The sequence below is a fragment of the Poeciliopsis prolifica genome, unplaced genomic scaffold (assembly GCF_027474105.1).
Source record: "Poeciliopsis prolifica strain line A6 unplaced genomic scaffold, Auburn_PproV2 SCAFFOLD017, whole genome shotgun sequence".
NCBI classification, from domain to species: domain Eukaryota; kingdom Metazoa; phylum Chordata; class Actinopteri; order Cyprinodontiformes; family Poeciliidae; genus Poeciliopsis; species Poeciliopsis prolifica.
Window position 1 is genome coordinate 1,766,098 of NW_026562392.1, and position 23,392 is coordinate 1,789,489.

Genomic DNA, 23,392 nt, shown 5'->3' on the forward strand with positions numbered 1-23,392 from the left:
GCGAGAGGAAACACACAGAACCTGCTCTGCTTTTGTTAATTAAAGCTGTCAATCAGCACTCTGACATGTTTTTTTTTCTTCTTCTTCTTCTCCTATTTTTCTCTCTCCGGATCCGTGTGTGTCACTCTGATCAAAGCAGTGATGAAAAGAGAAGCTCATTTCTTTGAGTAAACAAGAGTTGCTGTTTTTTTTTTTTTCATGTCTATTTAATGCAAGAATCTTAAATGCAAACTTTTGTTCTGCTTAAAGTGGTTTTGCGTTTTCATTTCTTAATGTTTTATTCATTTTGTTTTTCTCCGTTGGTTCACTCACTGGCAAAAAAAAACAAAACAAAAAAAAAACCAAACATTTGAATTATTACTTTGTTCGTGTAGCACAACGCAACTTTCTTTTGATAACTTTGAGTCTTAAATAATTTCCCACTCATAATCCATTCTTTATTTACCTCCATTGTTTCAACAGATACACGCTCTCGTACATTTTAGTTCTTTTATTATATATTCTATATTTCAGAATAAATTGCTGCAAAGGGTGAAATGGAGTCAGATTCAATGAGTGAGATGAAAAACTCGCAGAATCAGAATTGAGTGCTTCTCAAAAATTGAAACAACAGCAAATTTTTATGATGTTGGAAAAATAAAAACCAAAAATGATTTCACAACTTTTTCCACAGCAAAAGAGAGAATGACCCTGTACGTTTTCCCTGGTAAAGAAATCTGCCCAAAGGGGAAAAGAAAATTAATAATCAAGTCACATAGGTCACGTGTGCACATCTAGATTTGTTTTCAGCATTCAGAATTTTTGGAAATTTTATCAGAAACTCTCATCTTCACTCGACAATGTTTAGCCACTTTACATTACAAAAGGCACAAAAAAGGCTCTCTGTCAAATTTAGTTCTTGACTCTGGTGATTCTGAAGCGTTCATTTTCTTGTCAGGGAGTGGAGACTGTCTTTTCATGGGGTCAGAAGAAAAGAATGAGCAAAAGCAGGACGTAAAAAGGATAAAAATCAAGGCCCCATTTAATATAGTAAATGAGTCAAAGAGACACTTTCAGCTTTCACACTTGAATTTGTTGTTAAAATGAAACTGTGGAGGTTATCAAATAAAACTGGTCAAAGAAACCGATGAGTTAGTTTCTGTGCCAACTCATGTCACAATAAGAAACTGATTCAGTGCGAATATATGAGTAAACTCAAAATGAGGCAAAACTAACTTTCAGGTAACTTTTCAGCAAGTTACTTAACTTGTACCTGATTGCATAGAGACTCGATTGAAGCAAATAATTTCTTAATATTGATTAAAGGGTTCTAGTTCCATCGGCCGATTTTTTTAACTTGTAGAAAGACGTTTTCACCCACTTAAGTTCATTTGTCCGCCAATAGAACAAGTCATTTCTCGTCAACATTAAGGAATTATTCACTTGAAACAAGCCTCTGGATCTTGCAGAAAAGTTACTTTCAAAAGAGTTTTGTCTCATTTCAAGTGCAATAAGATATTTACACTAGAAACCAGATCAAAAATGACCGGGCAGGATTCTGTGTTTTTGCAGTGCAGCTAAACAATAAGTAGGTCTATTTTGTTTTCTTCATTGAGAAGGAATGAGCAATAGAAGGCACTCGATGTCCACCATTCTAGGTATCGAGAACGTCGTGCTGAATGTGTTTTGTTGACGCTGGGTCTGAATGAGACACAGACGGAGGGGAAAAGCCAGAGAAAGTGCCAAGTCAGGATTCTGGCTCCAAGAGTCTGATTATTCAACAATCAACTCCTTTCTAAGAGTCTGCCAGGGCGGCTCTGAATGGATGTCAATTATCACACCCCAACAATGTCTCTTCACAATACTTTAACGACGTGCCATTTCGCCGCAAAGACACAAAGCACTCAGGAGTTAATTGGTTTTTAAAAAGCAATATGAAATCCCGTCGCAATAATCAGTTCACACTGGAAAAAGTGATGCACGGAGCTGTTCATTCAAGCTAATAACTACCATTGAATACATTGTAAAATAATTGACTTGATGGTGAAAGTCAATTTTTTTGCATTCTGAGGTGTCAATTTTGATTCAGACTGAATTAATCATACTTCTGAAGGAAAGAAAGCAAATATTTTGATTTCTCTCAAAACATACTGACAGGAAATGATGTAATAATTTGAATCTGAGTCACGTGAGAAGAAGTTGTGGAGAAGTGCTTGGAGAGCATCGTCCGTTTCGGCATGGGGAAGAAAGAATGATTAACGTCCTAGCATTTAATCGAAGAATAAACCTGCGGTAAGTACTAACCTAAGCTGATGTCTTAACAAGCCTACAATTGTATTAATGCAAAAGACTGAGTTAATGTCACCTGGTTAGCAAGCTGAAGGTCCCGCCTAAATATGGGTATCCCAGTAAACGCTTTCTTTTTTCGCCGGGTTAAATGTGGTGTCATTTCTGAACTTACACGTATTTCACGAGAAATATCACTATGTGTACATTGTTCGGTTGTAGCTGAAATTAATTAAGGTAGGCATAATTCGTTACCAATCAATCGCTTCCACCACGGTTCGCTCGGCTACACCATGAACTTGACTAGCTCAGGATATTAAGCCATGTTAGCAATTAGTTCGTCTAGTGTGTTTATACCAACCATTTAAAAAAAGAAAAACATGTGCCACCTATGAGTACATTAATGTGTAGTAGCTCATAGGAAATCATTTGTGCACCTGTCACTGCACCAAAGATACTTTGAGACTGTAGGAACCAAAACAGGAGCCATCCAGTCTGTCTTCATATTTAAAGAGGGACTACCAGTGGCCTCTGGCAGATGTACTAGAATGGCTTTACATTTTCACTGCTTTGAATTAGTCTGCCATGGATTCAATATTGACCAGGCGCGCACTGTAAAAGCACTGTTTATGGTAGAGCTAGGAATTGAGTTGCTAGATTAGTCTACACATTGCATAATAACCATTTTGATTGTCCCTAAAGGGTGCTGATGCAGATTTCAGAAGGGAGTGTATCCTCAAAGCTCTCATCATCTACCTGGGAGAACGTGTTGAGGACCTTATAAAGGAATACATGGTATGTCCAGATATTTTCTGTCACAATGATGATTCAACTTTATTCATCACAGGAGACCACCTATGCCATTATACAATATATAGTGATTAATGAGGTGTGCCAGACTGCAGTTGTTCAGTTGCATATTTCCTATATTTTGCCTCAGGTCTCCCAGAAAGATCAAGCCAAGCAGGAGCTGGAGAGGACCATCATGGCAGACTTCGTCTTCAGAGAGAATTCAAGCCTTCTACAGCAGCCCCAAGACGTTGGGATTTTCATTGATGGTGTGGAAGTCCTCAATGAGTTGCCTTCTGTTGCAGCCGGAGTTGTAATGCTCTTTGGACTTTGCTATGCCCTTATCATGGAGTATCCACAGGGTTTCAGGTTCACCTTTGAGGCCCTTCAGAAGATCCTGATGGAGCTTGGTTCCAACAAGATGACTTCCAAGATTCGCAAACTCAGTGGTGAACTCAAAACTGCACAGTGGTGTATATTTGTGTGTGCTTAATGTGTGCATGTAGTTGCCACTGGCTTCTATTTAAGAGGTAGACCACCTCAGCAGCACTTTGTTATACAGGCTCACGGTGTCACTTTCGTGGACTGCTTTTGTTGGAATTTTACTTCTTTGATGATGTTTAGAGATGCAACATTCCTTCATGTGTTTGAACAGTACAACAGTGGATGCTTTCCAACCATTTAATTTAGCTTGGTAAGCCATATTGTCTTTATTTCATTGCTCTGAGCAACAATGACATGTTTTATATTTGTTTGTCTGAACATGTCACTTTTTTTCTCCTTTTTTTCTTGTGAGGAATAAATGACTTTGAAAAAATGTTGCTGGAGTGTATTAAGTGTGATTGATGTGAGTGATGCAAATAGTTTTTTAAACCAAATTTCTGAAAAAAAAAAAAGCCTTTCATGGTGAAAATGAATTAACTGGTGCTAATGCCTGAATATTGCTTTGGTGCGATGTATATATATTTGATTGGTTCAATATAAATATTTTACTTTGGTTCCAAAACTGAAATGTAAATAATTTAACTTGGATAAAGGTGAAGAATTAATATTGGCTCAAGTACAATAATATGGTTTGAATCAAAATTAAATAGCCATGTTGTACCAAACAACTTTATTTACATTCTGTGAAGTCAAATATTTTAGATGCAACAAATGGACATCAAACTTTTTACTTTAAGCAAGGCCACACTTTTTACAGTGCACGGAGTCTCTGTTGTTCCCTTTCCATCAAACCAAAAAATGCTAATTGTTTTAACAGCGATTGTGAGCATTTTAGTGAAATTAGCTTGAGTCTATGTAATAATATACGCAGCCTGAGCATTTGGCAGGGGGAGCAAAAAAAATATCTACCATCTAGTTTCATGGTTTTTAAAAAGAAACGGCCAAGAGGGAAAAATGCTACATGTTTGTGTCTTTGGAAGCAAGAAACCATAATTAAAATTGTATTTCAAAGTTAAAGCCTGAATCAAAGAACAGTTGCTACCAGCATCATCAGCTGTTTGTAGAATTGAAAACATGTAGTCATCAGAAGAATCTTTCCAGTTTCTCTCCAGTCTAAAACTTTACATTTTCGGCCTGCAGGATCCTACAGGTCCACCAACTGTGAAGAGTTTGTGGGACTTAGACAAAGAAAAAAGAAATAAATGCTTTCATTGTTTCAAAAACTGTATCCTAATTTGTTATGAGTTGTTGTTCAAATCCAAATCAAATTTATTCATACAGCATCAGAAAGACAGTTCATAATGCTTAACATGAGTAAAACATCCCACAGAGATCAGATATGAAACATGCAATTTGTCAAAACAATCATCAAAATCATCAAGGAACTATACATCCAATATATTCATCAATGATCCAAATACTATCAATGACAGGCAGCTCTAACCAGATGGCTCTTTTAGCCTTGATTTAAATGAAATCAGTGTTTCAACATCTTTGTGGTTTTCTGGAAGTTTGGTCCAGATAGTTAGATGCAGTAGTTCTCCAGAGGCCAGCAATAACACATTCAGGCAAACTACCAAGCAAGAAATGTTGAAAACTACATACCTGTCTGAGAGTGAGGGCACAATTTTAGGATTTTGTTTTTCCCAGATTCATGTGATGCTGATATTTAAGATATAATGGTTTTTTTTCCCCATCTTTCTTGCTATCTGGTTTGAATCATTTGTGTGTTTCTGCGATTCGGATAAATATAGGTGAATCAATCGTGTTTTAGATTCTGTAAAGTTTGTCGTTTCCTGTGATTTCTCTCATCTCCATCTGAATGAACAGCTTCAGTGACGCTGTGAAATGTGTGTTCAGATCTGCTCTCCTTAGAATGATCTGAATTTTAAAATTTTTTTAATTGAACCTCAGTCGCCTAAAAGTTACACAAGATTTTCCTCAAAAATGAAGAAAAAGATCAAAAACGGACCAAAAGATTTACATAACCACAGTTATAAACTGATGAAATTTTGGATGGAGAGGCCCTCTAAGAGAGAACGTCGACTCTTCTGCTTTGGACTGCTGAAGCTGCTGCTGCTGCTGCTGAAGCTGCTGTTGCTGCTGCTGAAGCTGCTGTTATCTGAGCCGTCAACATCTGTCACCAGCCCTGCTCTGCCGCCGCGGCTCATTCCCACTTTGGGGTGAAGGAGGCTGCAGGAGTCATTGTGTTCTCTGATATGTGACATACATGAGGGTTAAGGGGATACAATGGTTCTGTCATGTAAGGAAGTCAGATGGAATATAATGGGAAGAAGTGGACTGTGCATTAATGCTTTTTATATGTGGAGCCTTCTCCACCTCCCCCTCCTCTGTCCTTCACAACAACAACATTTCTGACTGTAATAAAAAGCCCCTGCTGCTTTGTGTCTTTGAAATTACACATTTAAATGTAATTTCAAAGATTTCACATTGAAAGTTGTTTTTGTTTATCAATATATTCACCACTTCCAAAAAAAAAAGAAAAGAAAAGAAAAGAAAAGAAATCGACATCAAAACTGTTAGGAAAAGAAAAAAAAATCAATATTGCATATGTTATTTTTCTCCATAAAAAAACAAAACAAACAAAAAAGCACTGCAACATCCTTCCCAGCATGTGGTCCTCAAAGTAATTCAGTCCGATATGAACAGAATTAGTGCCGGATCACAGCGAGTTTCGCCTGATGAGGAGGCGCCACAGGACGGAGCTGGGGGGGTGGAGGAGGGTAGAGGAGGAGAAACAATGGAGAATGCATAATGCTCAGAACGGTGGGCTCTCTGCTCCCCTCTCCACCTGGGACTCGCTGCCCGAGAATCCCCTCTGACCACGGCCCAATTAAATCATGCGCGCACGCGCTTCTAAACGCAACTCGCGCGCACATACACGCAGACGTAAACGCGCATATCCACGCGGAGTGACCCGCTTCCATCATGAATATGGATGCGCTGGAGGAATGCAAATAACCCCGGCCGGCTAGAGAGAGAGAGAGAGAGAGAGAGAGAGAGAGAGAGAGAGAGAGAGAGAGAGAGAGAGAGAGAGAGAGCAGACAGACAGACAGACGGCATAACAAAGAGAAGAGGTGGAAGAAAAGCAGAACAAAGAAGCAGTGGTCCAGAGAAAGTCTGCGGATGCCTTCACTCCCAGGTATCACAGTCACAAACAGGAGCTGCAAATTTAAATGATCTTCATCCACACTGCACTGGAAGCTGATGGATTGCGTGTGTGTGTTTAGTTTAGTTTAGTTTTTTTTTATGTGTCTGAATCACTGTCCGGTCTGACTGTCTGTGGCTCCAAATGAATCCGTTTCCTCGGTTTCCTCTCCTGCGCCCTCAGAGCGCATATGCTCGTCAGTCAGTCAGCTGAGTGTGGACCCCATAAATATTAGATGATGGAGCCCAGAGGACGCGGCTGATCCCAGCTTGAAACCACACCAAACACAAATAGCTGCATGCATTCAGAGGACCGTCAGAGCTCCCAACAGCCTCAGATTTTATTTGATTTCATTTGATTTTATTTGGTTTTATTTTAAAAGGGGTCGCGCGCGGTCGGAGCTGCTTGTTTTCCCCATAAAACAGCTTTAGTGCAAAGACAAGTATCCTGGCTGTTACATCGAAATGAGACGGTGGGCGGAGTGACGCAACAATTTTTCCCCCCCCAAAGTGCTTTGAATAGAATAAGCAATAAAACGGATGGCTTCATGGATAGTGACATTAAATGCAGGAGAAGTGCCAAGCCAGACGCGGCGTACAGGGGTCTGCTTGTAAATAATTAATCTTTGCTCTTCATGTCTTCTTGTCAGTACAGACGAGGGGCTTGTATCCTGGCAACGCGCCATGGTTCCCCACATGCTGCAGGGAGAGAGAGGCCCTCGGGGGGGAGACAATCTTCAACCTGCCTGCAGCAGCCACGCATCCGCCCGGCAGTCTGCTCCACGCGGGCGGAGCATGATGCTCATACTGGAAGTTGGCTTACCTAGTTATGCGCACGACGCGCACGCATGTTTCATTCGCGCGTACGTGGCGGCGCGGCGCGCGTGTGTTTTTGCGCGCTCTGCTCCCAAAACATGGAGAGTGATTCATGGCTGCGTCTCAGACGCAGGAGGTGTCAGTGGAGCCGAACACGAGCGCGGATTCAGACGCGCTTTGTTGTGAGGAGAGAAGAAAGTTTAGTCAGCAGCGGGAGGCTGAACTGACGGGACGAACTGATGCGTCATTTCAACAAGAGATGTAAAGAAAGGCCTTCGGGGTTGGATTGTTTTTAGTTTTTATTTGTTGCACTTACCAGTTAAAGACTAACTGTTGATCTATTAAAGATGCATGTAACTTTATATAAAAATATATTCTTTTTTTCTATAGTAAAACTGTCACCATGTCCTGACAGTGTAATACATGAGACAGATGTTTTTTTTGAAGTTATCTCTCCTCCTCCCTGACATACTATTGACTTCTTACACCAACTGGTCCCAGTCAAAAACAACCAACCAGTCAGAGCCAGGAGGAGGGTCTCTGCGCTGTCAGTCATGCTCATGTACTCACTGCTAAATGTGCTAAAGGCGGAGAGACAACTTGCCATTACAGGAAAACCTTTTATCCCATGTCATCCGAGGTCGTGCTAAGTAGCCTTAGCATTAGATCAAGGTGAGAGACAGAGGAGTTGACTGACAGAGCAAAGACCTGCCTTCTAGTTCTCATTTGTTTCTAGTTAGCACTGGGAGAAGACCGAGGAGTTAGGCTTTTTCCACAGATAATCGGTTTCATAGCATGCTGTCAAAACACAATGACAACTTTTTTTTTTTTTTTAAATAAAATGACATACTGCAGCTTTGTGAAGCAGTATGCGTGATGGGTTTGGGTGATGGCACAGCCAATCAGAGTGGAGACTCTGGCCTCCGGTTACATGAGACATGTTGGAAAGAGTAAAAGATTTCCCCGACTCTAAAACAGCCAGTCACATACCCAAATAAAGACTGACTTTTTTTGTGTTCAAACTGTAAGATTTTCAAACCCTAGCAAAGTCAGCCAGAAGACCAATGTCCCTTCCAAGGACGTGGGGAAATTTTCTGGAGAGCTCCCCAACGGTTTTGAACACAAAAAAAGTCAGTTGTGAGAGACTGTGTTGGCAGTAATTTTGACTTCTGTGCAGTTTTACCACATCATTGACCTGCAGACTGCATGCACCGACGCAGCTTTATGGAAGAATCTAAAGCAGGATATCCAAAGGGATTCTCACCATAGAGCATGAGCTTCTTGTTCACAGCTGCTTCCAGTCCAGTTTGTTGTTGTTTTCAAACTTTTGTGTATGTAGTCAACATTTATAGCTATCTATATATATTGCCTGTGTATTTTTTTTTATCTTTTTGAGCAGCTGCTACTATACAATAACAAATTGCCCCGTTGCAGGGCAATAAAGTATATTCTATTCTATTCTATTGCACATTTCTTGCATGGAAACATAGACTTCTCATGAGAAGAAAAACTAGAGTGGAGGGTTTTTTTGTTATTATTTGATTAAATTATAAATAATCAAGATGTTTCCTGTTTTTTTTTGCATTAAATTTGCAGCAGTCCTTGTGTCACATTGTTACCTTCACAAGTTCACACTGTAAAACCAGCAGCTTGGCTTGCATGAAACCATTATTTGAATACTGTAAATAAGATAGGAATAAATGAGCAGGTTTCCTTTCAAAGATCTGTTCAAAATTCACCGGTAATTAAAACAAAAGATGCAGCTAGCCATGTTTCATCCTGTGTATATGTAAAAAAAAAAAAAAATCAGCTCTGCTCAAGCCCGGCTAATTATTAGTCATTATTTCTGCCTTCAACGTGAAGAATCTCCACCCAGGCCAGTGATTCGTACATTACCGCAATAATGACCCTGGAAATTAGACACATTAACACATATCTGCTAAAAGCATGTGATATCCATTTTTCATTCCATTTGCCAGAAAAACATTTTCCTAGCAATGGAGTACTATTGGTTTTACAATTCAGTTACAAAAAAAGAGAAGAGAGCTATGCTCTGTAATTTGAGTGCAGTTTTAGGCAAATTCTAAAACAAGTAACCCAACATTTTTTTAATTTATTTTTTATTTTGCTATTCCCTTTAGTCAACTTCAAAGGTTTCACGCTTACTGATTTTCAGGCAAGGAAGAGGGAAAAAAAAGACGTAAAATCCTCCAGTTTAAACATTCAGGAGCCCATGTGGGCAAAAAACATTGTTTGTTCAAATGAATTGCATAGAAGTCTTTAGCTGAAATGGAATGTGAAAGGGTCTCTTGGATTGGCAAAGTGTGTGTGTGGGTGTGTGTGTGTGCCTGCAGATTGGTGTCTAGATCTGAGCTGCAGAAAGGCCGTCCCTCTTTGGTGGGTCAGGCTAATTATTATTCTAATGGACTCTCAGTCAGATGCAAATAGCTCTAATGGCAAAGCTACAGTAGAGCACAGGGGGAGGAAGGGCAGAAGAAGAGGTGTGTATGCGTATACTTGCGTGTGTGTGTGGGTATGTTATCGAGGTGGGTGTGCAGGTGAGGGCATGTTGGCGTAGAAGATGGAAGTGCACAAAATTAAATTAGCATTTTTGCAAGAGAAATATGTATGTGTTTGCACGAGGGGGAAGACGGGGCTCCTTCAGATTTCCGAGTTTGTATTTCACTTCGGCCTGAATTCATTATTTCAGCGTTAACGCTACAGGGAAGGTAAAATGCAGAAAACTATAAGTCACAATCTATCAAAATCACTCTGAAGAGTGAGAACGTGTTTCCTCTTCAGAGAAGTTTCTTTATCATGCTGGAAGAGGCACAAGTGAACGTCTGCACATGTTCCAAGATTCACATTTTTCTATTTCACATCAATGCAGGAAAAAAACACTGGATTGAAAATCAGAACATCAATAGCAGCTGTTAATCAATAAAATCACATTTATTAATTACTAATATCTTCATATTGATAATGAATTAAAGCCAAAGTAGCTAAATAACCCAAACATGCAAGAACTATTAATGGAATCAAAACGGCATTACTTTTGATCCACAAATGGTAATAACAAGTAAACACAATATCTGCCTGCTGTGAACGTCAAGGAGAAACAGTAATATATTAAAGATTATTTATTTACATCATCGGAGAAGGAGTGGAGTCTGAAGGTGATTGTGAGAAGGATAGTTCATAAAAAGAACAGCCCTCAGCATCATCTCCATAAGACAGCAATGCAATAATAGATTCTATTGTCAGAGGTTTTCTATAGAGCTGCTGAATTAGACTGCAGCAGGTAATCCTTCCTATCCACAGCAATCACCATCGAAACTTGGATTGTCAGTTATAAAGGTTTTTTTTTACCCATTGGGATTAATAAAGTGTATTTAATTATTAAATTTGCAATAGTATATCATGATCAATTAACTATGCTACCTTTGGTTGCTACACAATTGCTGTATATCAAATATGACTATTTAAATTTTACTTAAAATTGTCTCTTTAAGAAACACCGTCTTTAGGAAGTCGTCACATCATGGCTCCTCTAGTAACCATTTAACAATGTTTTTACCAGCGATTCACTGAAACGTAGCTCCTATAACTGGCAGATCCACCAGGTGTTTGCTAATTGCTGCTGGCTAGTCTGAAGGAGCTGAGAGGAGCTCAGAGGAGTTCAGAGGAGGAGCTGTGCCTTGAAGGCAGAGCTAAGTCCACCCAGGCGTTTTGTAGGACTGAATGGTTGCCACTAAAGGATTTCTCAAACATGCAGGAAAGAATCAAGGCAACACTCCAGGTCTGTTTTTGATGAGTGAATAACATCATAAAAAAGTCAATTCTACTGAATGCTGCCCCTTCCAATGGATGTGTGTAATTCTTAGCTGGCTTATTAATTGGCTAAAATTTTTTTCAAATGTTGAGGGAGTACATTTTGTCTGGGACAAATAAAAATAAAATGATATGAACTACTGCGCTGTTATCACTGCTGTTGCTGTTGCTCCATCAAAAGCTGACAATCTCAGATGTCCTTTTCTGTACATTTTCCGCTTGTTCGTGCATATTAAACCCAAAGGTGCACGTGTAGCTCATGTCTAATTATGAATTGTATCAGTTATTGATGCATGCGGTGCACAGCACACAGTGCCTGCCATCAAACTGCAGGGCTGTAATTGTCGGAGGTGGAGAGCGTCGCAGGGAAGCAACCTGGCAAGGCCATTAAAGCTGCAGCCGATGACGTCAGAAGAAAACAGCACAACAGAGGCTACACAGAGTTAGCTTCCTCGCTCTAATTCCCCGAGGTTTGAGAACCTCCGAGCGGGCAAAACTCTTGTGGTTGATTAAGGCCTTTGGGTTCCTCTGCATAGTTCTTCTTAGGCGTTACTGTGCCACAAAGCGAGATAACTGCAGGAAAATGTGAAGCTCATTATCATAATAAGATGACCGTGAGAGGAAGAGTTGTGCAGCAGAAGCTAAAGCTTCGACAGACTGGCCTAAAGCAAGGCTGACGTGTTTCAATTACAGTGACCGACTCAAAATGTCAGCATGGTTCCATTTCAAGGTTTTATTTGAAAGGCTCACAAGTCTGTAATTAATGCGGCTTCAAGCACAAAACCTGATCAAAAACAGGTCATTAAATAGGCCTGGAGAAAAAAAATCTTTAAATTACCATATTTTTTCTTGAAAGGCTCATGTTTTCTGGCATAATTAAAACACGTAATAAAAAAAATTTACATTTGGTGTTGTTTTCTGTAACCAAAAAAAAAAAAAAAAAAAATAGCCTAATGTGAGCATAATCAGGCTGATTGTAGCAAATGTTTATTTTATGATGCAGGATGCGGCCGTTTATTCTCGGTGCTGTAAAGTCCTTATCACTTCATTAAGAAAGCAGATGTTTGAAGCAGATTATTAGTTTGACAGACACAGAAAACGGCTTTAGTGAAAGTCTTTTTTTTTTCTTGCAGATGAACTCTGCACAGTTTCAGTTTTGTTTTTTGATTTTGTTTTTTTTGCATGTATCTCAAACATGAGGAAAAATCCCAAAGTCACATCTGAAGTGGAGAGCTGTCCTTTCTTTACAGAACTAATCTGTGGAACAATCGGTGAGTAGATCAAAATGTACTTTTAGTAAAACAATAAAATATAACGTTTTATCATATTGATTCAATAGAATGCAGAAAACATGCATATTGTTTTCTAGATATGTGTCTATAGAATGCATCCATATTTACACACAATATTAATGAGTTTAAGTGAACATCTGTGTCAAACTGCGGTTCCCAGTGAATGTTTTGAACAGTTTTGTGAACAGTGAGCGGTTGTTCATTCAGGTTCAGGCACAAAGCAGAGCCGCTGAAAAGAGGACGGAAGAGGAGAAACGTAACGAGTGAATAAAGCCGACATGGACTCACTCTTAACTCCTCAGCGTGGTGCTTTCGGCTTCACACCAAGTCCGCCCGTGAAAAGGAGCGGCGTGTTGCTCTGCCAGCTCGCCGCCATTCAGCTCTCCGAGGCAGAACTCAAGTCCCCGGAGCTGTGACAGCTGCGGGGCCCGGAGCCGCGTTTCCCAGAGCGCCGGCCAAACATTCCTCCCCGCTTTGTGACTCACAATGGGCGCAATAACTTAAGCAACAGCGCAGCACTTAAACGATGAGAGGAAGAGGAGAAGAGCTGGCTCGCGCTCTGAGAGTGTCAATTATCTCAGCTGACTGTATGGCTCTATGTGTCTCTCTCTCTCTTTCTCTATGTTTCTCTCTCTCTCTGCGTCTCGTCCCCCAGCAGCCCCTCCACTGTCTTCAGCTTTCATTTTCTTTTCCTTTTTTTTTCTTTTTGCTTCTCACGCTTTCTTTTGGAGCCTTTGGCTGCATTGCCACACATTTGAGGAGCATTACATGGTTTTAAAGACACTTTCCACTTTATACCTCTCCTCTCCTCTCCTCTCCTCTCCTCTCCTCTCCTCTCCTCTCCTCTCCTCTCCTCTCCTCTCCTCTCCTGTCCTCTAAGTCCAGCTCAATTCATTTAGAGAGTTGAGGACATTTTAAGGCTTCGGCTCTGGGAGCTGAAAGAATGAGAGCAAAGAAACAGACGCTGCTCTATAGAATGAGACTTCAAACAGTTTCATTAACATGTTTCTCTTCACTGAACTTTTCATCACATATTAAAGCTTTTTTTTTGGCTCCTCCACACACAGTTGTCTTGGTGTCACATGAATCCCCTCAACACAAACACACAGCTCACCACACCTGAAGCAGCACTTCATCCTCTATGTATATTTTATCAATAGAGTCTGGAGTGAAAGTGACACGGTGCGCCCTTCCACAGCTTTAAATATAGATTCCTTATTGGCTGGTGAAGTTCTCTGCAGCCGAGCATCAGTCGATTTCACAGGTTTGTTCCTCCATAAGTCAGAATCACAGATCAGGCAGCAGCTTGGTTGTCTGCACTGACTTCAGTTCGGTTCAAGTAAGACACACAAATACAAACCGTCACTAAAGAACGGTCAGAGGGAAGCAGTCCATTTTACTGGAAGCACTGCAAAATAAAAAAATTAAAATAACATAAAACAAGCGTTTACTGGCAGCTGGTTAAATGACTGGATGAAATGTCATTTTCAACAGTTATATTGCTTATTTCTCATCTGTCTAAAACTTGCGCTGCATTGTGCTGGAGGCCGTCTGCAGGGCTCTGTGATGATTTTCTTCAGTATGTCTTCAAATAGTCGTGCTGTTCCTCTTTACAGATCCCTTTGCTTTCTCCATGCCAGTTGTGTTTCTGTTTCCCTCCCAAATCTTTTCTTAAACTGCTCCCATGTTACATTATACTATATTAGTTATTGTTTTGTTTTCTGGTATATTTGCCTTACTTTCTATTCAGCCTTCCACCTTTGTCTTTGTTGCATATTTAGCAGCTTCCTCTTCATCAGTGCACCTCCTACTGTATATCTACTCTGGTTCAACGAACAGAATTCGTGTCTCTGTGCCTGGTTTATGTTTCTGGTTTTGCAACCATGTTTTGAATAATTCTCCCCATATTGAACAATGAAGTTTTCAATTATGATGTGTCAAAATAATGTGAGCATAAAGTCATAATGATGTGAATTTATTTTTGTAATGTTATGACTTCATTGTGGTAGTTTTTATAATTCTATTTTTATATCTCCTTAGCATTGACTAATACTTTGTCGTAATGATACAATGCGATATTTAATTTTGCTACATTTCAAAAAACATATGCAGCTACACAATTTGATTACTTTATAAGCAGTAGTTTATGATTCAGGAAACAAACACATTTAAATATGTCTAAAGAAAACAGAACTTAAAAAGAACAATAAGGTTTAAGACTTAACTAACCAACTGAGAGGTGGTTAGGCAACGGCTGCTTGCCCGTCGCACTGTGATTGGTCCTGAATGTTAGTTTGAAAGTCTGTTTCCTTGTTTTTATCATCAGTCCTCTCTGTTAGCTGCAACCTTCTCAGATGACCCTTACATTTCCAATCAGATCTGCTCTTTGCCTCATAAAAGCAGCATGGCACTTTGTGCCGGACCCGGCCTCCATACCTGCAGCTCGCTAATTTGTCTCCGGGTAACAGAGCTCTTAGAAAGAGCCAGGCAGAGCGCTAGGCAATTTATTAGTCTGATTTAAAATGTCTGTCAGCAAAACGCTACGGGAGACAATAACTGGGTCCATGATGACAGCACTGTAAATGGAGAGTGTCATGTTATACCAGGGATGCATACAGTCAGCGTTCATCATGCCAGATTTAAGACGCTGACCTGCCAGAGCCAGAGGACAAGCAGGGTGTGCTGGTGACTCACATACACCAATTCAGCCAGATAGAGAAACACACACACACACACACACGCACACACACTATTAAAGAGGGTTTATCACTGAGGGAAACTCATTTACTATCTGGGACATGAAGAGCTGACCTGAAGAAGCACGTTTTTGTGTGTTTATCGACAGCTTGGTTTTATTTCGTGGAGGCGCGTTCTCCTGACGTGAAGGTAACTTCACAACGTTATGATTCTGGATGATTGGTTGTCATACTTTCTGTCTATGACAACCAATTCAGTTATACTTGAAGGTACTGAATGAAGAGTAAAGGCAGGTCTGCTTTACACCAATATGTTCAGCATCAAAGAGTGCCAAAAGTTTGGTTGGTTACGCTGTAATGTCACTTTATTAGCTTATATGTGTGAATGCTACTTTATGGTTGGTCTTCACATGTCAAGCTCGATCTTCCTGGGCATCTGGTAAAAAAACAAAAGACAAAGTCCGTCTAAGTATTTGTCTTCAACTAAGTCAGTGAGTCAGTTGGATTTCTGTATTTTGCTTTTGTTGTTTCCTCTTTATTGTGGTGTTTGTTCGTTCCAGGACCGTCTGCTTGGTGACGTCAGATTGTCCCACAAAGTGGACCTCGTATTTATTTGAATCTTTTTCAATCTCTCCTGAATCATAGTTCATGAGAATCAGGATTCCTGTTTTTTTTTTTTTGTTTTTTTTGGCACTCCCCTGGTGTATACATGTATGTGTTTGTTTACTGTATGCCCTGTATGTGCGTGTTTGTGTGTGTGATTTTCACTTTCAGATGGTGGGTGGCAGGGGTGAGCAGGACCAGCTGGCTAAGTGTACAGGGCACTGCAGCGCCCTCTGACCCCCAGCCAGTGGGGGATCTGGGCCAGCAGTGGCACAGCCATAAATCCACAGACCTGGAGCATGTGGAGGCATTCTGGAGGCAGACCCTGCGGCCGGCTCTACCCCGCTCACCGCCCTCCTCTGTTGCAGCGTCTTTGCTCTCTGTCAAGTGCAAATTGTTCCCATGGAAATCGGAAGAAACCCTGCTCTTATTAATTTGAAAGGCTTGAACAATGGGGTTCATGTTGCACAATTCAGACAGCTTTTTCTGCCTTCAGTCCTCAGTTATTCGCTAAAGAATTAGCATATGTCATCCCCCACAGTGAAACTCCTATGACAGGAAGAAAAATAATGAAAGAGTAGTATACAAACCCTCGGAACAGTTTGCAAGAAATCAAAGTGAGAGGAGGAAAACACCCCCCATGACTCACACTTCTATTTGTCACATGTGTCACATAGAAATCCAGGACTGCTGATTGGATTTTGATGAACCTTGCGATAATGAGGCATCTCACCATGGCGTTTCTGCACTTTTTCCAACTGATCATTATGTCACAGACTAATGGTTCTCACATTTTTCCGAAGGCTACATCCAGAACACTCTTAAACCTCGAAAACATTACTTGGCCAAATGTGTGAAATCGGAGACAAATACAAGAACTAAGACAGTCAGGCTGAAGAAAAGAGTCAGAAATGTCAACTGGCCTGTTCATTACATGACATTTGAGAGAGCGCCCCTGAAACCACTTGCTCATTCTGGTATTTGGAAGAGTAAACAAACACAATCCTGTGTAATTACAGACTTAATTAACTCAAGTGTTTCACTAGAACATGAGGACAGAGAGACCAAAGTCAGAGAGGTTCTCCTGCTGATTCTGTAGGTTATCAATGTGTGACTCTTTGCATGCATGTGTGTGTGTGTGGGTGGGTGTGTGTGTGTGTGTGTGTGAGAGAGACAGTTACACATGTAGTTTAAGTGCTTCCAGCTTTGCTTAAAAGATATTAATAAAAAGATGCGTTTTTAAATAATTTATGCTAATTTATTTTCACTTTGTCTTTGACGTCTCTTCGTTTCTTGTCATTAGCATAGCAAGCTCTTGTCAGTCACATGCTCGTTTCAAATGCCACAGTAAATGGCTCTTTTTGAGGACTGTTGTTTTACAAATGAATTTCACAACCAGAATGTTAATAATAGCAGCCTTCAGGACTGCAATTGAAGCTTTTTATTTCCTGACCCAGTTTGTTTTATCTTTGATCTCAATACATGATAGATTTTTATCAGAGGCAAATGTTCCTCCAGAGCTTGGTTGTGTCTCAAAATGCATTGTTTATAACATACTCTGCTGTACTCCATATGAAAACAGAGCAAAGTCTGATTAAACTTTTTGTTCAGGTGAAACCCAACAATATGATGTAGAACCTAGAGTTCTGTAGAATGACTGGTTGACGACTTGTTGGATTAAATTGTCGACCTGGCAAGAGACCATTATGAGTTGAGAATTATCTAGCCCAGGTTTGAAGAGTCTAGGTGATGTGGCGTTTTAGCTAGAGTAAACTAAAGATGCTAGAGTAGATTAAAATTAGGTGGAATCGCCCTTTACCTATTTCCTGAATTGGAAGCTGCAATTGGAAACTGACTTGGAAACTGACTTCAGCTTCAACCACACAGCAGGGGGTGACATGCAGTTCTCTTAATGTATGACAAATCTATGGTTGGCATAAAATTAAATAATCCCAAATATGTCATTTAATAAAAGTCCCTCATAAATGATGGTTGCGTCGGCTGTAGGAGTTTGCCTTGCATCGGAGGATCGCCAGTTCAATTCCTGGTCTACCTTTGAGATTTCAGTTTGGTGTATGAAAGGCATTATTAAATAAGAAACCAACATGTCACACCAGCATTCTATTATCGGTAAAAATTACTTTTACAGTCTGGTTTACAGTTTTGTAGATATAAATATCAGCAAAATCAGTAATTTTGGCCAATTAGTACCGTTAATTTTGGGGAATTTTATAATTACTTATATTTTATATTTACTTATGTTTTCTACATTTTATGTCTGTCAAAATTACTTGAAATATATGTTTGAGTTATTATAATTCCATGTATTTTCTATGGTAATATAATGCTTTGGATATTGCCGTCAGTAACTGTTGGTATTTCACTATTTTTACCGTAAATTTACAGTTTTCTTTTGCAGTGTCGGATCAAACCTGAGTGGAAGGACTTCATTTAGAATCTCTGTATGATTGGATTTACTTTTTGAAAAGGGCCTTCAGAACACATTTGTTATGAATTGGCACGAATTGGAACTGAATTAATGTGTAGGAATAGTTTTCAAGAATAAACTGTGGTAAAAATAACAGGGAGCAAAAAAATAATGAATAAAAATGCATTGCAATAAAACTGCATTTTAATTCTTTTTACAGTTGTTTGATAGGTAATGAAACTTGTGCTTTGGGATGATGGATGTGAAATCTGAGGCTTTTATCAGGACAGTTATGACCCTTTTGCCTTGGCATCACCTTGTATTTTTACTTTATTTTCATATTGAAGGATCAACTCACCAGCATGGAATAAAAAATATTTTATTCAGATAATCATCACCCCAATTAATCAATATTTGATTGTTGTGTAAATGCTGAAGCAGTGGTGCGTGTTTCATGTAGTTGCAGAACTCTTTAACTGCTCCTAAAAATGTTTGGGAATTTTGCTTTCCTGGGGATCAAATATTGAATGCTACACTGTCAAACATGCAGAGAGGAGGTGTGGAGGTGCTGATGGAGTATTACTTGCTAATATTGAGGCCGTTTGTCTTCCTGTGCCATTGAAACACAAGACAAATATACAACCTTTGACAGCGTTGGGCCCCCAGAACCCCCACTGTGTCAGCACCAAAGTCCACATCGTGGGGATAGGCAGCCAACCCTGTGCCAGAGTCTCTTAGTCTAGACTCCAGATGTTGGCAAAAACATAACCCTGCATTTACTCAACCATGTACACGCACACACACACACACACACATACCAAGACACATGCATGAACACCCAAGCACAAAGTGACAACGAAGCGGGCTCAGCAGATCCCGTCTTCACAAGCAGCATCCCTGCCAGATGTCACCAAGTGCTGATAGACTCTCACCACGGTTGGAGACCAGTCTGTGTGGGAGTATTTGCATTTGTCTCTGTGTGTAAGTGCACACATTTTTTTTTTTTTTTTGCAACTGCAGCATCACTCTTTAAGCATGTTTCCCTGTGCTTCTGTTGAGCAGTGTGTGCACAGAAGCCTGCGATCAGGAGCAGCGTGCAGCGTGAGCCACGGCAGACAGAGCTGCTCCGTTTGACGAGGTGCTAAATGTTTGTTGTTCTTCTGAATGTCTAATTTGTTGCCACAACATATGCATGTCTTCAGCTGCTGAGTGATGATTATGCATGGCGAACTGAGGAAGACTGTTTCCCTCATTACAGAGGCTCCAAATGGCAAATATTCTCAACTTTAAGCATGCACCCAGCAGGAGGATGAACTCCCTGACAGTGACTGATGGATAGGCAGCTGCTATATCTAACAGTCAATGTCTCCATTTATCATGTACAATGGCTGTCATCTGTCTTTATTTGTAAAACGTATAATGTTACATCAAAGTGAGATGTTTTAACACAATCTTATGTTACATGCAAAGCTCATTATCACAGCCACGGAGGAACCAACTCAATCCAGCATGAAAAAAATAAAAATAAATAAAAGCTCAGTTGCTTTGCACGGTTTAAAATGACATCGTCTGTATATTTTAGAAATGTAGGAAAGTCAATAATAAATTACCAGCCTCGTTGTTAATGGTCTTGTTTTCCCAGCCAGTTCCTTACAATTTAAGATGTGATAAAATAATAAAACTCAAGGTGAAACAGCGTGTTGCCATTTTGTATTCATTATTCTGTGATTTCTGGGTGCAGACAGTTTTTGTCACTTTGAACTCCGTTCATATCCACACATCACAGTTTCATCCTTTCTCGCTTCACACATATTAGAGTTTGAGGTTAGAGTTGGCGACTTTGCGACGTCTAACCCTGACTTCTGTCAGGTACTAAAAACCACAAACATGAACGTTTTAACATCTGATTGGAAAGTAAAGTATAACTAAATGCCACCTTCAACCCATTGATTTTGTTTGTTTTTGTCATTTTGTGACATCACACAATGAACTGAAAAGTTCAAGTCATGTTGTGGAATAACTGTTAAGGATGATGGCACTAGGGTAATATGGGATTTGAGAATAATTGCTTAATGTATTCTTTATGTACAAATGTTTACGTCATGTCAGCTTTATTATGATTATAATAATAAGAAAATCTAGTTCGCCTTAGTACTCAGGTTGATGGGCTCACTTTGAGCTACCTCTGGAAAAAAAAAGTTGCAGTAGATAGAAAGGCAAACCGGACCGTCCATGTTTAATGAGTGATGACGATGTCAGCAACAGACATGAAGGATCACACCTGCACCTGCATCCATGTTGACCTGACAACACACAGCCAGCTAGCCAGCAGGGCACACAGACATAAACATAAACATGAACACACAAGGGCAGGAGGTGGTGCTGGTGTCTGGGCTCCACCTCTGTCCATCTGCTGCCCAGTCAGGAGGTTAACCTGAGGAGGGAGTGAGCCTGTGAGAGAACACTCCCAGTATTGCTCATGTCCAACAGCAGGGGGTGGAGGGTGTCGGATGACTGAGAGGGAAGCCTTGGACTCAGACCTGGATTCTAACCTGAGGCTTTCTGACTTTGTCTGCCTGTGACTTTGTGTAGCTGTGACCTCCTTCCTGGACTCCATCCATGAAGTGTTTTCTCGCATGAGGGTCCGGTAGACTCGGTTCAGTCAGGGTCCAAAGTTGCAACATTTGTTAAATTTTCTGATGCTGTGCATTGCTTTCACACTGCACTGTGTCCAACCAACCAAACCCTTTGAGAAACCTGTTCCCCTCCTCGCCTGAAGGTGGCACTGCACCAAAAACCACTGAATGAAGCAACGTGAAAACGTCTGAAGAAAGAAGACACTGAGCACAGCTTCCTTCTTCACAAAATGTAAAATGGGTGGCGTGGAAATTCAGCCGTTGTAGGATTTCTGTTTTGTCTGTGGTAAAAAATCCACAAGGCATTTCTCCTTCTGGTGCGAGGCTCACATCTTGTGCATTTACCCAGAATGCCCTGTGCTGTAGTTCACTTCCTGAACTGCAGAAGAACTAAACAAACTAAACAAAAACTTAGAATTTCTGTAGACCAGAGTTTTCCTTGTATGGTCCACATCAGAGACACATTAACACCTCTCCAAACGGACCAGACTTCTCGGCAACTAGACTTGTATTGAAGTGAACTAAACAGGGCTGGTGTGAACACTCTTAGAACTTATACCTCCATCAAGTCTCTTTTTACGGATATTTTCATCGGCTTTTATTTGACATTGAGTTGACAAGAAACAAGGTTGTGAGAGAAGGGGAAGACACGCAGCAACGGTCAATGGGCCGGGACTCTTCCGTACCCGAGTTATGGGCTGTAGCCCTGCACCAGGGCCGCGCTCCATTCTGGATCTAACTGTCTTGCATTTCAGTGGCTCTCACTTCATGATAGTCAGCTGCATGTTATCATACATGTATGGTTATCATGTACGGTTATGATAACCATACATGTTGACCAAACTGAAAACCATAAACTTTAGACCTGCGTAACGTTTTCTGAACCCTTATCATATGCGGCGAGATATTAAACAGTATGACCAGATCTTTATTTCTAAGCTCTATGTAATATATTTTTCTAATCCTAATAACAGCAACAGAGATATATTAAAAGTTGCAGTGACAAACTGTTTATTTATATCTGTGTATCTGTTGGTTTGTGGCTCATTAAATCAGCAGCACACAATATAAAGTACAACTTGACTTTACAACGTTACAAATGTGTTTGTAACGTGCATAAATTGTAGAGAAATTTATTATTTATTGATGCAGTAAATAGTGTTGCATGACGATAGTAACATAACACAATGTCTGACCGCAAAAATCTTAAAAACCTTTTCCATACGTTGTCATAAAGAGGTATTTGTGTGTGGAACATCGAGGAAAGAAATTAATTTAATACAATTTGGAAAGGAAATAAAAAAAAATAAAAAAAATAAAATAAGCAAATTAAATTGCTTCATTGGCCATCTAAATGTACGTGACTCATGATAATAATGTTTTTGTCTGGTTGTCTGTCAGGACTTGCTGATTTTCCTAATTGATGAGAATCCTGTCATCATCCACAGCCTATATCAGCCTTTTCTATTTCAAAGATCATAATTGGTCTGGTTTTCTTACGCAAAATACAATTTCTTTTATTTGAACAGTTACAAATCGAGTATCTGGCGTTTTTATTTCCCGACAGAACAGCTTGTCTTCACCCACTTCAACCCTCAGTCTCCCTACTGGAACCAGACCTTCATCCTCTCACTGTCCCCTCTTCTCCAGCTCCAACCCTCCTGGTCTACGTTGCCACACCTAACCCACCCACCCACCCACCTCGTCTCCTTCCTTTTAACTTTGGAGCAGATGGCAGGGCCCTGCTCTCTCTGTGTGAGCTTGACTGACAGAGGCCGGTCATCAACCTCCATAGACGGCCGGTGATGAGCCGCTCAGCCTAGTCCTCTTTGACGCCATGTCCTTTACCCGCTCTTCAACACTCTCCTTCAAACCTCCTTCACTCTTCAGTATCTCTCCTTGCTTTGTTGCTCTTATTTCACTATATGTGCTCTCTAGAATCAATATAATCACTGAACTGTTTTATAGTCAGTGCTTTTGATTGTTTCTCTTTTTTTTTGACCACCAATGCCAACTGGGCTGAGTTTGAACATGTTTGGTTGGAAAAAAAAAAAAAAAACTCTGGGTGGGTTGTTAAAATTTGGGCGGCGTTTTGCATTTGCTGGGTTTTTAGAAAGTGTTCAGAGAAATAAATTATTTTGAAATACAGTAGTTTTCATTGTGTGGCGGGAAAGCACAAAACTTTTAATGAAATGACATGTTGTTGACCTTATCTAATTAGTTAATATATTTTGAAATCTCTAGAATCTGTCAGAAGTGACATTATGAATGATTAGTCACTGGTTAATCATGTGCCAATATGTGTTGGTTTGGTAAAACAGAAATACATCATTATGGAAGGACATGTCAGCACAAAAAACTCAAGACTCATTGTGTTCAAAGAATCAGGAGACGACATAAAATATTATGAGTTGTCAAAAGTTA

The 23,392-nt window shown here is 40.1% G+C and overlaps 1 long non-coding RNA gene across 1 annotated transcript; it reads left to right on the forward strand.

The window, feature by feature from the left end:
* The first annotated feature begins 1,958 nt into the window (after nt 1–1,958).
* LOC129367594 (uncharacterized) lies at nt 1,959–3,777 on the forward strand. Its single transcript, XR_008606726.1, has 3 exons — nt 1,959–2,271; nt 2,968–3,060; nt 3,206–3,777. It is a non-coding gene; the product is annotated as an uncharacterized LOC129367594 (long non-coding RNA).
* The last annotated feature ends 19,615 nt before the right edge of the window (nt 3,778–23,392 follow it).